We start from the raw sequence: 15,924 nt of genomic DNA, 5'->3' as shown, positions 1-15,924 counted from the left end.
CACCCGCACATCTGCACATGGAGGAAAACAGATACATTTCTAATAAGTAAATTTAAGAATTGCTGTCGTTTTGGATTCATCTTGGGCTAAATGATGGTCCACGTGTGATGTTAAGCACTTATAATTTGATAGCGCGCTTCTATTTTCTTGAGGTTTATATAACCTTAATGACAGGGATATTTAAATGATGCGTGCACTGACAGCCCAGTGATCTGCACACTCATGTTTTTTAAACCGATGCAGTCAGTCTGTTATTAGAGCTGCAGGAGCAGCAAAGTGTTGTTGACATTATTCAAACAGAACCGAGCGGATGAACAGCAAACCTACACCAGGGTTCAATTATTGTGACAACAAAACGCTGTAATGAATCTGCATCAATTGTCTGGTGAGAAACGTAAACAGTGAAAGCTGCAGAATAAATGACAGCACCAGAGGTGCAATGACAAAGGCCACTCAGAGACTCTGCCATAAATAAATATTACATTAGAAACCAGTCAGAACCAGCGCGCATACCTTTTATGTGGCAAGGTTAGAGAGAAAACAAATAAGTCTGGTTATTACTTTCTCGGTCTGGTAAATATGGCCTCGCTTCACATTCTGCTTTTCAAATCATGTAATCCACACAAGAGTCGGCGAAGTCTACTCCTTTAACATCGAGGACTGCCATGCGGAGGCACGAGAAGCCTTTCTTTCCAAGAAAGAAAAAAAAAATCCAAAGCCGCTCGCAAAGCTACTGCGCCTTTTGGACAAAGGGAACCATGTGTCTCGCCACGGAGACGGAGCTTCTGTAACCTCACTGAAGCGATGGGAAGGGGAAAAAAAATCCACCCTTCTTCCCTCGCTCGAGACACAATATGTTATTAACACGTATATATTCTCCTGTCAGAAATATCCGTGCGAGGAAACAAACGGGATCCGGCAGCGTTTGTGTGTCGGTGCGCAGAAAGGGGCTGCGTCCGACGGAGCAAACCAATCCAACAAAGCGCACAGCCAGTTTCCTCTGTAGAGACAGAGACGAGGGCAGATCACAGAAGCAGTGAGCAAAGAATCACAAGGTAGAAGCCCGGTGTCTGCTGCGCTCTCTCTGACGGATCCTGATCATTGGCACAGAAGAGCCTCTCCCCATCCAGGCTGCGGACAAACTCCCATTCATCCAACGACTGACTGCCTGACTGCCCGAGTGCTCCCGCTGCTGCTGCCTCCACGCGTGGGTCCTCCCACTTCCTGATCCACAGACGGACCTGGAGTCAACCTTCGGCCGTGCTCATTCACAAGACAAACACTGGCGTTTTTGGCCTCCCGAAAAGCTTTGAGGTCACAGGGGCGCACATTAGCGCGTTTACCCTTTGCGTAAATGGCGCGCAAAAGGGAAGAGGGCAGCGCACCAGAGCTAGATAAGGAAGCAGCGCGAGAAAGAGAGAGAGAGGGAGAGAAGAGAACTGATGGAAGGAAGGAGGGAGGGCAGCAGAGGGAGAAAGATATTCTTTCTCTCACTCTACCGAGTGAGGTGATGTCAGCCGCTAATGAATTCCCCAGTAGGGTGCTGCTACCGTGAGGGGAGGAAAAACAAAACGCTCCTTTATAAACAGCAGGCACCTCCTCACAGCCCACAGGCTCTGTCTTCCTGTTGGATCAACTCCCACTGCACTGGCCTGAAGGGAGGTCAGCCGCTAATATAAAAAGCACTTAAAGTCATTCAGCCTTCAGTTAGAGCTCTGAGCTCTGCATGGCCCACCCTGACAGACGTACAACTTAACGAGCTTCCACTCCAACACTACAGACATAAATCACAACGACCAAGTTTCTAATTATGTGTTAAATTTACCAAGCCCTTGGAGGCTTTTTTTTCATAGCTTGCCCGCCCAGGGTCACAACAAAACAGCCTCACTGGAACTGGCAGATTTTCGCATCATGCTTCCAGTCTTTTTTCTTTGTTGGTGCCACAGTGCATCCATTTAGAAGGGATCACACAGATTATAGATGGCACACTATCCTGTTAGGAATCACACTTAATACCTGAAAGTAATATTTACCTGAGAGGCAACAGCACTCAACCCTTTCCCACTTCAATCCCTCATAGTCAGTAGGTTCACATAATGTACTGCACAAACTGCACTTTAATAATACACGCAAACATCAGGAATTTCTCAAAATCGTACTAACACACCCTGATAATGCAGTTGGGGGTCAAATGACTGTACTGCATGTGTGTGCTCAGTCGGCCTGGGTGCTCTGTGCATGCTCCACAGAGAAATCATAGAAGAAGTTGGTACATACAAGAATAAGACAAGAACAACGTGGTGAAATCCTGACTGGTGCATTTCTGGAATGAAAAGGATAGCAGATTTATGTTATCTTAAAGAATGAAACAGGCCACCAGCTATTTGTTTTGGTCTGTGGGTCAACTGTATAAACACCTAATGCTGACAAGCTGAAAGGAGGCAAAGACACATGGTGCTGCAGTGGCTGGCATCGTTGCCTCACAGAAAGAGGGTTGCTGAGATTGGGTTAACTGAACACGCAGGGGTGTCAAACTCAAATGACCTGGGGGCCAATGAGCATCAAGTCTGGTCAAGCAGGGGCCGACATAGAGGAAAAAAAGTGCTATTTAGTAGCCGGTGGGCAATATAAGATATTCATTATGATATTAGACAGAATTGCAAATTAAAAGTGCTTGTTTTGATATAAAATGATTCACAATAAACACATATTTATGATGCACAAAAATGGTGAATTAAATAGAAAATTTTGCAAATAATGACGAGGATAATTGTGATTAAAACAGCTTAAATATATTTAATTTCATGTTGAGTGTAATACATTTAATAAAGCAATGATTACAACCAAATGTCTTATTACGATTATAAAAATATTGCCAGCAAATACATTTAGTCTTATATTCTGTCACTATTCCATCACCTCGCACAGTGGTGGGCCGGCCGCATGTAATTGATTGGAGGGCCACATGTGGTCCCCGGGCCACCAGTTTGACACATGTGCTCTAAAGTGACCATAGGTGTAAAATCCCTTTTCCACTAGAGTGACACGCCTCGCCTCGCCTCGCCTCGCCTCGCCTCGCCTCACCTCGGTACATGGTTATTTTGCGTTTCTATTAGCGATAGTACCTGGTACCTTTTATTAGTACCTGCTCTGACGAGGTTGATATACTGATATACTGCGTGACAGTTTCATGCAGCCGTGCAGTAATGACCACGCCCACATTGTAATGAAAAACCAACAAAACGGTGTAGAGGTGAGTTGAGGCGAGCTTAGACCATGCAGTGGGAACACGGCATAAGTGTCAGAGTGAATGGTTATTCGTCTCTATATGTTGGCCCTGTGATGAACCGGCAGCTTGTCCAGGGTGTACCCTGCCTTTCGCCTTTCTATGTCATCAAGGATTGGCTCCTCCCCTCCTCCCCTGCAACCCCCTGCATGCATGAAAAGAGGCATAATGCCACCTAGCGTAGTGGAGGCGGACAAACTTTATTCAATTAATCGAATCCCCGCTGGTGCTTGTATAGGAGAAGTAGTCCAATTAAATGGCCCAGTCAACCACAGCTTGACTTAACTGTGCATGAAAACGTAGTGACTGAGTGAATCCTGATGCTGGACCTTCCCGGAGAATCCTCTTAAAAGTGCAAACTCTTGCATTCTGTGGCTTGTCTAATGAGCATTAACCCACTGGCTGGGAGGTCAATGGATCTACAATGGACTCACACTGCAAAGTATTTCCTCACCAGCTCAGCCCAAACAACCACAGAGCAGAAAACAGACTTAGCTCATAGCTGAGATACTAATCCATCCCTTGGTAACGGAGAGACAGAGGGTTTGTCAGCCGGTTGCGACCGGGCCGTACAAACATGAAGTCATGGAAAATGGGATATACAGTCGAGAGTGGCAAAGTAAATCCTTGCAGATTAGAGTGGACACAACGTCCCACGTCCCACCAAACTGCAGTCACATGCTCAGTCTGGGCTAAGTTGCCAAAGATGATTTATCCATATATACCACAAAGCTGTTCATGATGGCAAAAAGAACTAAGAATGTGAAGGACCATCAGGGGGTGGCAAGGACTGGCCTCACATGGCTGGTTGAAGTCCAACCACTTGGTTCAGCTGCAGAGGATAAAGGCTGTGGTCACAAAGGGCCTGGGAGAAAGAGCAGCCTACTCGACCACGTGTTCACCATGCCGGAGGCTCCCGCTATGCGTCTTTGCGTGTTTCCCAGATGTACGCATTGTGCACCGAACCACTTCAGCTAATGAAATAATTAACCTCTCCCTTACAGTTCTGCATAGGCTGTGGGAAAACATCTTTGATAACGACAGTGAAATGATTCAGCTGTACACCACCACAGTTCAGTGTGACAGAAACAGAAAATCATGTCTTAAATTAGTTGCAAATGTACTAAGTGTGGGAACATGTAATTAGATCACAAGAATTCCTATGTTTGAAGCGGTGATTGTGATGAAACATCAAGAGCTTATTGTGGTTTGGCTTCAAACGCATGACATGGCGGGCTTCAAGATATGTATTTATACAACTCCCACTGACAGAAAATGGCTACCAGTCATTTTCACAGGCCTGTGCAGCAGCAGCAGCAGCAGCAGCAGCAGCAGCAGCAGCAGCAGCAGCAGTGTCGCTGCTCTCTATTTTAAATGGCCATTATCAGATTTGAGAGGGACCACAAGTCTGTGATTACAGCCACACTGCCAAACAATCAGCGTCCGGATCTCTCACCGCACATTATTTTTAATTCAAATGAAACGCTGACAGAGACGAACATGCACGTACAAAATGAGAACCCTGCACAGTTTCACGGTGGAAATAACATCATCCTTGCTGGTGAATGAAGCACTGAGATCAAACACAATGTCTGCATGTATGCTATGTATCTCAGTAATTGCTGTCTGGGCACGTAAGTTCTGTCTAAAGAGCATCAGCTTCACACTGACATTGTTTCATCTTTTCTTCTTCTTTTTTTTGGACACTGATTTTCTACTTCAAAGAGACCAGAGGCATGTTTGCCCCCCCCCCCCCCCCCCCCCCAACCCACAAGCATGGTTTAATTTGACAGGAACTCTCTCCTAGATTACAATCACAGGGGACCGGCTCGCCTTTTTGAGCCTTCCTGCCATTATGCCAAATCTACCCTCATTTAAAATATTACTGATAAGTGTAACATGAGTGCTGGCAATGGAACAGGTTAAAAGCTTGTATTACATTTGCCTGCTGACTACAATAATCTCTACCTTTGCGTTACAGTGGTTAAAAACCTTTCATGTATTCAAACCAGGACTGGATAAGGAGGTGCAGAGAAATATTTAGACTTTTCTTAATGGCATTCAGTGCTGTTTTTGTCAGCTACAAACAGCAGTCATCTCAGGTGAGGGGCATTTTGCAGATTCACTACACAATGACGCCTTGATACAGGGTAACCAAATAAAACTAGACTGTACTTTTTGACCTGTCATTACAGGAGAAACGGCACAACGGTCAGACATTGACAGTCTGACACTCACTTCATGCAGCAGGTGGCCAGGTGTGTTTTCTTACCCAGCTGCAGGTGTAAACAGGGAGCAGCTGTTCCACGTGTTTGTTTAGGTTGAACACACATGAGGATATTTTCAATCATAACATGTTTTTAAGTGGAACGCTACGGACCTGATAAAAGATGTAACGACACACTAAGTGTTTAAACAGTTTTTTAGTTGTGATGGGGACTTGTGATGTCACAGAATCTCCTGGGATCAAGCATGACTTCAGAGTGGAAGCAAACATGGAGGCAGACTGTCAGCATCACCAGCTGGTGAGACAGTTACAGCACCTGATCAGCTCGCTGTCATTGGCGAGTGTGGCTTTCTGCTTACGTTAACACTCGCCTGTTCAAACTACACCACTGGAACCAAGACGACCTGATTCAAAACTGGGCAACCACATAATAAATGTGTCGGAAGTTATTTTACTGCACTGACGAGGCGAAGAAACAACACTTTTCATTCAAAGTTGGCAGTGGAGACGCAAAAGGTGTAGTGGTGCCTTAGGTTAAAGTTGATAGACCTTTTTTAAATAAGATAAAACAGAGGAAGACCATTCTTACTTTGTTAATTGTTAAAATTGTTTTAGCTGTGGTTAAAATGTAATAATCTTGTTGGAATTTAAATAATGTTGGATTAAAAACACAACCGTTATTCCTAGTGTTGAAAACGAAGGGGCGGGAACTAGATCCGACCAGCCTTGTTGCTTTGGATCTGAATTGTTTAAATGCTGCAGTGCACATCTTAGAACCGTGAAAAAATTTTAATTACAGTCACATAAACCCTTATGCTTGGATTTGCCTAAATCTCTTTTCCCAGCCTTTTGAGGGATTCCCCCCCCTCTTCTTTTAAAATTAGTTTTATTATTTTTTGTCTGCAGTCATTACATCCGACCTTATCTCTCTGAGTCCTGCACTGGGTTGTCAATGACAACTGACTCTAATCTCTACCGCCCCCCCCCCCCCCCAACAAGAAGCACTGACAAGCTCTTTCTTCCCAATTCCTCAGACATGTAGCCAGACATAAATTAATCTGTCACTCATTGCTAGTATTAATGTGGAGATGACACACGGCTATGCAGGCAAACACACACTCATGGACAAAGACAAACATTACTACAAACTGGGACGACATAGCAAGTATAAAAAGCCTTTGCAAAAGCTGACTGTCTGCAACAATTATATACCCTGACAGAAAATGTAAGGATTTGGCTATTGTGTTAAACCTGTACATAACAACGCCCCCCAAAATAATCTGGATTTTGCATTGTAACACACTTATTTCAGCTAGTGCTTGACATAGTGAATATATAAAAGTCAAACTGGCGTTCTGGGAACATTTAGGAAGACTGATGGATGCAGGGTGCAAATGTCTATCTGATCCGGTGATGATAGCTTTGTAGATTCTTTGTGATATAATAAAACGTCTTGAGCCAAGAGATAGGGAGCTCACATCATATGTCAGCTGGGGAAGCAGCAGAAAAAGTATTTCCTCTGGTTGTTAAAAGCCTGTAGAGTCTTGCGTTATCTGCTTAAGTGTATCTGCTTATCTCCCTGTGGTCTCTGAAAGCAGGCCGAGGCTGTACAAGTTCAAGATAAACAACCTGATCGATGGCAGACATTATCTGTATCTGGTAGGCAATAATCAGATCCAGTTGACATTGCCGACACAGAAAGGACTGGCCTGTCAACGGGAAGAAACCTACTTCACTGGCCATCAGTGTAATGTCACTGCCATGGGACACACTCTGGAAAACAATGCAGAAAAGAAAATTGGTTTAACCTTCCCTGTATCGCAAGCTTTGGTTACCTCCCTAATGCATCCCCCACCTCCAGCACACGCGCACACACACACACACACACACACACACACACCCTTACCGCTACTCTGTGCTCAGTCACAAGAGAAATAGGAGACCCTTTTGCCTAAATTACAGACATTGCCGTGGAATGTGGGCTGTGGGCTGCGATGCCATGGATAATTTCAGACCAGTCAATCACTCCCTCCCTCTCTAACTGAAAGGAGCATATGCTGCCCGCCTCAAAACACACGTGCACGCACATACGCATACATATATAGAGCGAGGGAAAAACATCATGCATCATTTACCTTTAACATTTTCATTGAATGTCAGAAAAATTACTCATTCTCAAATGCAAGCTAAATCATTGTAAAGGACAAATCTGCGTCCATATTTATAAACCGTTTACATCGTGGTTTAATGGACGGAAAAATGAAATGCCTCAGTTTTGCAAACAACAGAATGAGCATTTGAAAGAGGAATCTGAATTCTAACGCCTCAATGCTGGAGTACGGAACTTTTATAGAGAAATGAACATCCGTTACATTCAAGCCCGTGCCAAATGAGTTCAAACAATGGTGATTAAGCCTGTGAGCAAGTAAATCCCTCAACAAATAATAGTGGTGCCGTTTTAATTCTGGTGACTGAGGTGACATTCTTGCACAGCACACTGGTTTGCCATAGCTAAAGAGCTGAGCAACCAAATAACAAAAAATAGGTTACAGTATCTATGTTAAAGGATTACAAAAACAGGGACTGAGGGTGAGGACAAACATGGATTAGTGTGGGCTTTACTGGTTGGAAATCACTGAAAGTAGAGAAGGAACTGAGAGAAGATAGCTATGGCGTTTGTTTTTCACATTAAACAAATGTAGCAGAATATTGTCTGGTCATTCACTCACTGTGGATTATTTCTCCCTCTACGTTCTCACATGAGCTCGTTCAGGCATCATTCAGAGATTAGACTACGTTCCTGGCTGAAAAATCTCCACAGAATGTCCAGAGTGACAGAGGGACATATACAGTCTCCCTGGAGAATCCCCATAGCTCAATGCACGTCTGACAATGTCACCATACTGCTCTATGTCGCTGTATTTAACAGTGTTTGTGTAAATAAGGCCTCATACTTTCTGTTTTAAGTATCCACATTAAGTTGTGTACAAACTTTGGTCACATATTCATGTCATGCTAAAATCTGGGTGTGCCATGCATGCATACCTGATCCAAGATTCTTTTCTATTCCAATTCACTGACCTTGAGTCTGCGTCTTTGTAAGTTTAGACCGCCTGCTTACTCTGTGTAGGAGATTCTGTGTAACATAGTTCCTCTTCCTGCGACAGCCCTCAAATTCTGCACTGCACTTCTCAAAGGCTGTGATGTCAACAAGATATCAGCATGTATTTCTATAGCACTACTTGCTGCTCGTCACACAAAGTCATAGAGTTTCGATTATCATCATTATACATATGACTTATTCAGTGAAACGTCATTTGACGAGAGTGACAGTCAAGGGAAAAGACTCCTTTATTTGAAGCCAGTGTTTTCTCTGAAGCTCTACAGTGGAGCCACGTTCCAGACAGAACTATTCCTCACAGATAACTCGCTGCATGATGAACCTCTGCTTTTCATTTTTCTCCCTCATCTGCATGTCTTTATATTTGTGCAGACCCACTAGACCTCTATACAAAAAAGTGGCGCTGGAGCCCCCTCAGACGCATCAACTTAATACCAACCAAGAGTAACTGCACAAGGGGGGATATTTTCCCTTTTTCTCTCTTTCTTTCTTCTTAGCAGTGCAATGGGAGCAAGGAAACAAGGGGAGGTGGGGGAATAAAGGAGGAGGAACCTAAAGAGGAAGGGAGCATATCAGGAAATGAAACAGAATGACATGACGAGAGACAGATACTGATAGATGGAGGGGAAGAAGGAGCTGAACAGGGAGGTAAATATGAAGAGGGTAGGTGGTGAGAAACGCCGTGCTGTGTTTCAAAAGGAAACAACTACAGAAAAGCACTGAGGAAGTCACTACTAAGGTGATGTATTAAAACCTGTCTGACCCTCTGTGGACCCCTTGAGCAATTTAGCCAGCTAATACGGTCTGAGGGATTACCTCTAACACGCCTCGTCAACACCATTCTGTCAGGCACCGACGGAGACAGCCCCAGTCAACCCCCACACACTCCCACCCAAACACACACCCTCTACACTCCACTTCAACAAACCTCTCCAAGGCTCTTTCTCTGCTCAACAGCTCCAGAGTGGGGGCCTGATGATAGGCTCTCTAGGGGGACGCAAGTTGGACCACGGACATCAAAAGGCAGCAGAGTGACAGACAGCGGGGAGGTCTCTGCCATTCCTCCACCGACCTTTACTCTTTTCTCTTTCTGTCTCTGTCCTTCCCTCGCTCCATCTTATCCCAGGCCCCCACTGGCCATTGAGGGGTTTGTCATTGCATTTTTCAAATCCTGAGCTAAATACAGTTGTTGTTCTGTCTTTAGTTGTCTCCCTGCAGGGGGTGAATTATGGTAAGGAAAGACATGGGAAGTTCGGGCCCCTTTGAGGAGGGAAAAAATAGAGGGAGATGAGCTGTGACCTGTCTTAATGAAGTTGGAGCCAGAATTCTGATGGTGTTTTTTTTTGTATTTTAGTCTTTCATTAGTTTGCAGGTCACGTGGATAGTTTACAGGTGGTCCATATTGTGTTCCCTCAACAGAATGGCACTTTTTATGTGTCCGAATGAGCATTTCAGCTCTGATGGAATCTATATCCATACTATTCTGCACCTGAATAGAGCTGCATCATTCCATACTTTGTGTTAATGAGAGTAAACGGGGGACGTTCGGATCAAAGAAGGTTCTGTGTGTGTGACGTGACAGTGTTTCTAACATGTGAGAGTCCTGTGTAGAACTTGGGAACTGCGTATGTATCTATGCGAGTGTGTGTTTGCAGACAGTTTCATCTGTGAATCCCTTCGTTTTCCCTGGTGGCAATATTATAGTGGAAAAGTGAGCTGGTGGTTTATGACCTACATGTGGAGCTGGTTGTGGGCCACAGACTGGGGCCATGACTGGACTGCAGGGGGTCTGTCTGTTGATAGGAATGGCGGGCCTCTTCTACTTTGAAGCCCTGTATATTTAAATATTTCATGACCCCTTCATCTACAGCCCCTTTTATCGGATTTATGCTCTGGCTTGTGGCTGCCTTTCATTAATAGCACAGTGCGAGGAGTTAGTGTTGATCTAATGCCCCCATCAGCGAGACAGATGTGAGGGAGCCTCTCCTGTACCCGAGTTCTTTTGGCATATCTGGAAGAAGATCTTGTTAAACGCTAGTAACAATTACAGCAATTACTGATAAGCCTAAGTGTGTCAAAGCCACAACATGATGTTTACAATGATTAGCATGCAGCATTATCAGCAGTGATGGTAATCAACGTTAGTGCCTGCTGCTTCACAGGAACACAGGCCTCTTAATCCGTCATTATTGATAAAAAGGTCACTGGCTGAAAACAGACCTGAGCGGAGCTGTCATGTTTGACACCAGCTCAAGCTGCTGCTGCTTATCTTCCTTTGAAGTAAACCGGGTTTGACAGTATCATTTGCAAAATGAACTGCACAATGACACCAAATGAAAGAGCATCGCAGCTTGCCACACGTGTTCGTTCTTGTCAAAGACATCATAGAGTCACACTAAGCCCACAAAGCATTCATGATGCGGCACTTACAGGAAATCATTCCGGGGATCGGATCTGCATACTGTATAACCAGAGTCTGTTTCAGTCAGTGAAGTGCAGCACAATGTGAGCTAGTAGATTTCCACAAGGGCGCGTGCTGTCATGGCACAAGGCACTAGTCTGGAAATGTCTCTGAGGCTGCTAACCGGGACATAAGGCCCCACTTGTCTGCTCGCAATAGAGATGCCTTTGAGAGCGGCCTGTATCTGCCTGTGGGACACATTCCACGCTTTCCTCCACAAACTCCGTGCCGCCGTCAGGCTCTGGGTCCTAAATGTGCACATTGTGAGGCTGCCCCACTGGCAGCCTGACAGCAGCACATTCACCAAGGGGTTATTTGAGTGGACCCAAGCTCTCAGGGCACAAATAGAGTGTGTTCTCTCTCTCTGAAAGTGTGTATGACGCTATGTAAATGATTTTGTTGTCCGTGTTAATGTAATTGTGTTCACTGATCCACCTTCAAGTTTGCTTTTGCTATTAAAGTGATACCAGGAAAGTGTCTGTGATCGTTTAAATATCCAGTTTTTTACAGTGTTAGTAGCCTGGTGTCAGTCGGTCCCACAGGGGATCAATTAGTGTCACAGTCCAGCCCGGCAACAGCGAGTGCTAAACCCAGTCATCAGTGTCTGTGTCAAACCCGGGCTTACCACGTTCTGTGTTTACTAACACTGAGCTTCATCTGGATGATCTGGGACAGGCTGCTGTCTGATTCTTCCTCACTGACACACACACTCACACATACATACTGTACATTAACAATACTTCAAAGTCCACAGTGATCACAGTTTTATTTGAACACACGTTTAACACCAACATGACATTGATGTAACTATACCCTTCAGTTTGTAAGTGAAATTGTGTTTGTACACACATTTCTCAGATTATTATTTTAATTCAATCGAGCTACTAAATAAGTGAAATCTTGAAAGTAAGATTTAAAATGTGTTTGTATAATATAATATATATTTAAGTCAGTTGAAAGGTGAAATAGTAAGGCTTAAAACAGATTTGTTGGCTTTGTTTTCCTTTACTGTCTCTGATAAGTCTCCTCTGATGCCCACATTGTAATGTCATAACAGAGGGCGGTGGGTCGGCTGGCCCTGAGGAAGTCATTAAGAGTAAGGTCAAGTCAAGTCAATTTTATTTATATCGCTGAACATCACAACACAGTTTGCCTCGAAAGGCTTTACAGTCTGTACCCTCAAATCCAATGAGTAAAAACTCTCTGGATATTAGTGTAACATCTTTCAGGCATGTTCAATGGAGTCCAGGCCCTCACTTCACTGAAGCCTCCGGTGAGCAGGGGAATCTAACAGGTCCACGGAAGCCTGCAAACACCTGTCATCCACGAATGCTCCAGGGCAGGACAGGAACAACTGACACTGGCCATGAATTCACACATGGAAAGGCTCACATATTCAGCACATAACTTTAAAATGTAAAATACTGTTTTAAATTGTACTATTTTAAGCTGAAGTGAGCATATTTTAGATTATAATAACAACACAGTTAACATGTGATTACTGTAACAAAGGTGATTGCACCTGTCATTTTCAGTTAAGGCTACTTAGATGAACAACTTTGTAAAGTAAAAACTATGCTGAATATTATATATATGATATACTGTATGTGTGCCTTTGGTAAATGCAATTCCCAGTTTCATAATGCAACATTTTTAAACATTTTCTTAAAATGTGTACTTCATTCAACTGTGTGCACTGTTCTTTGAAATGCTGTCACTCTTCCACTCTCTCTCTTTGTCATACAAAGACACTGACCCGCTGCCGTGCACCAGGTGAAGTCCAGTTACAATGTCCACAAAGGTTTCACTGTCTTTAGATTTCTCAGCAGGCAGGGAGACATTGGTTTAACATTGGACCCTGTTCTGTGCAGCACATGTGCAGGAGAGTCTAATAATAATCTGGAGACACCCCAAAGTAAATTTCCCACCAAGTTTGGTAAGAATGTATCCATGAGTAATTGTGCAGCAGTAGGAACACAACAGCCTATCCAAAAACAGTATTTGCTGAAAACAATCGTCTGTGAACATCTGTCCACAGATTTGTGCAAATGGCATCACCCGATCCCAGGAGGATTTAATCTGTCATCAAGAGCTATACCCCACTAATGAGGTGAGAACGGATTTTTGTTGCTGCTAGTTCTTAAAAATTAACATGTCATTATAATAATATCAATCAAATGTTTCTTTTTACCAAATGAATCTGCCTTGTTCTTCTCTGCTTTAAAAAAAAAACCCGATACTGACTGGAATGTGTAATTACATAAAACGTTAGTGGTATTGACCAAGGGTACACGTGTATATATATATATATATATATATATATGTGTGTGTGTTGTGTATTATATGGGATGTATTGACTAGCATGTTTACATGTAGAGCCATATACAATAGTGATCAGCATAATGTGTAGCATGGAATTGATACACAACCACTATGTGTGAAAACAGACATGCAATTAATCACACCATTGGCAGCACACAAACACACACATCATCACTGCCTGCAGGGGGTGTCCTCCTGAGACCCCCGGGGTGACAGATGTGTCAAAACAACATATTGGTTTCACTCGCTCTGCTGTGGTGTTGCTTTGTTCCTTATTTAGCCTAAAAAAAACACAGCGAAACATTGGACCAGATTTGCTCTGCATATTGCTGATACATTTTTCACGAGTTACTCCGAAAACACCATGTTCCTCGACATTAAAAAGCAATTTAGCACTCCCAGGATTTAAAGCGCATGTTAAATTGAAGGCTTCAGTTGGCGCAGGCATGAAAAATTGAGTGGCTCCTTATATTAACCAGACTGAACGCTACACACGACATTTAGATATACGAAATGGAATCTTTTAGCATTACTAATTCATCCGAGGGAAAGCTGTGGTTGTGCACAACTCCGACGTTACCCTGCTGAATATAAACGTAGAACTGGATGGCAACTGAAGCGTGCGCTTTGTCTTGTAAAATGCATGAATGCCAGGTGGACGTCTATCAGCAGAGATTGTTAAATCGAACCAAAATTCATCAGTTTTCTCCAATTTCAGTTAAGCACTGCTTCTCCTCTTCCCTGAGATGAGCTGCGAACTGTCCTTCAACCCTAATTTTATAAAAATGTACATACCTTTCATACTTGCTGACACAAAAAGGAAATGTAAACCAGCATCTAATGTGAAAATCAGTGATCTCTTTTCAGCCTGATTTAAAACCACAGCAGGGTGAGACCTTTGTACAAACTGGTTAAAAATGAATGAGGGGCCTGTGGGAAAATGCAGACTAGACACACTCGTTTGAGTTGGCACTGATTCCAAAGTGCCTTCTAGTGTTTCCTCTCACTACACCGAGAAAACCATGGAAGGGAGCAGATAAAAAGAGCTGGATGAACAGTCATTTCCTGGACCGTGGCCCCACTTAAACATAATGATGGATGCTAATGATGCCCATAATTACCATTTCTAAAATGGTGATAATTACAATTCTTTTATAGCTCTTTATCTGCAACCAATCTTGATAATGACTGTTGGAGGTCAAACACTAACAATCAGTCAGTGTTTGACCTTTGAAAGCTCCAGCATAACAAATAAAGGTCTCCAGGACGAGATGAGCATCTTACTTCAGATTACTCTTCACCATTTTTCTAAAACCAAGAACATTTGCTTATGTCTGTCCATAAACACATTAAACAGAGCAAAACTATTTTTTTTTAACATACTGTTAAACCTACATGAACAGTGTTTGGTGGCATAAAAGCTAAAACACATCTGACTTCAGTAGTTAGCTGGAAGCAACTTGCTTGAGTTAAGTTTGACTTTTTGGCATTTTGGCTTATTTACAGACACAGAACAACAGTAGCATACATATGCATTAGTTGTATTGTGGCCATCACATGAAATTAAGTCAACAATGATTTGACCACAGCCTTTTCAATGAGACTGAATTCAAAACTAAACTAAACAGAAAGATGCTACCATTCCCTGAAGGTTTGCTAGTATTAACTAACATTAAAACACTTCTACAACATAACAGAACTGATTTTAGAAATAGACTGCCCATATGTTCAAGACTTGAATTAGAATGACAGTGTCTTTTCATCCATGAGACCATGTGATAAATTAAAAAAGAATTGACGCTAGTTATAATATCGAACTGCTGTGATGGCGGCCTGGTTCCCCTGTCACATGGCATAGATTATGCTTGTGTTACACCAAATGCCTGATAATGTAATCAAGCAGCTTTGAATCTTAATGATTCTCCAGTATCTGATGTAATGAGGGAAAAATGAAACCATTCCCTCACTGTCTGACTAAACCCCTTTTGATGAGACCTTTATTGCAGACACACAGGCAAAGAGCATTTAAAATAAACTCAATCACCTTTAGCCATGAGCCAAACAGCTTTTGTTTGGACTTGTGGCACCACGTATGGGTGTTTAAGCCTAGGTTTGATCAAACACCTTACAAGATGTCCATTGGTGTCACCTGAGAAAGATGATAAAGTGATTTTGCTGGCAGCAACAGCGGTAAGATGAGCATTTGAAATATAGTGACTTCCTTATGAGAATATTCTTCACCCACAAAATCCTAATTATCTATAAAAGAAGTATGTCTACTTTGTGCACTGAAGAAATGGTAAATAACCAGTATGTCAACTCATCTAATATTCCACACTCAAGTGTTGATCTTTCTCAGCAAATCACTGGAGATGTACCTCAAACGACCAGCTCCAGTCTTAAATAATAATAATAATAATGATCATGACACAGATCTGTGCATCCAACCAACATCACTATATTTGTCAAGTTCCAGTATTCTTCCCCTTATTAGTTCAACATTTTCT

General features: G+C 43.0%; 1 protein-coding gene across 10 annotated transcripts in view; it reads right to left on the bottom strand.

Moving 5' to 3' along the window:
• Positions 1-15,924, bottom strand: part of auts2a (activator of transcription and developmental regulator AUTS2 a) — a 270,916-nt gene that overhangs the window by 36,012 nt on the left and 218,980 nt on the right. Inside the window, exon 1 of one of the 10 annotated variants that reach the window (XM_058626851.1) lies at positions 562-605. The exons of the other annotated variants lie outside the window; for them this stretch is intronic. The gene's annotated coding sequence lies outside the window, so the exon portion shown is untranslated. Of the gene's footprint in view, positions 1-561; positions 606-15,924 lie in introns of those variants that run through there. 10 annotated transcript variants of the gene reach the window in all.

Source organism: Solea solea, chromosome 4 (assembly GCF_958295425.1).
Source record: "Solea solea chromosome 4, fSolSol10.1, whole genome shotgun sequence".
Taxonomy (NCBI): domain Eukaryota; kingdom Metazoa; phylum Chordata; class Actinopteri; order Pleuronectiformes; family Soleidae; genus Solea; species Solea solea.
Note: the sequence above shows the minus strand (reverse complement) of the source record. Positions and strands in the feature narration are given on the sequence as shown.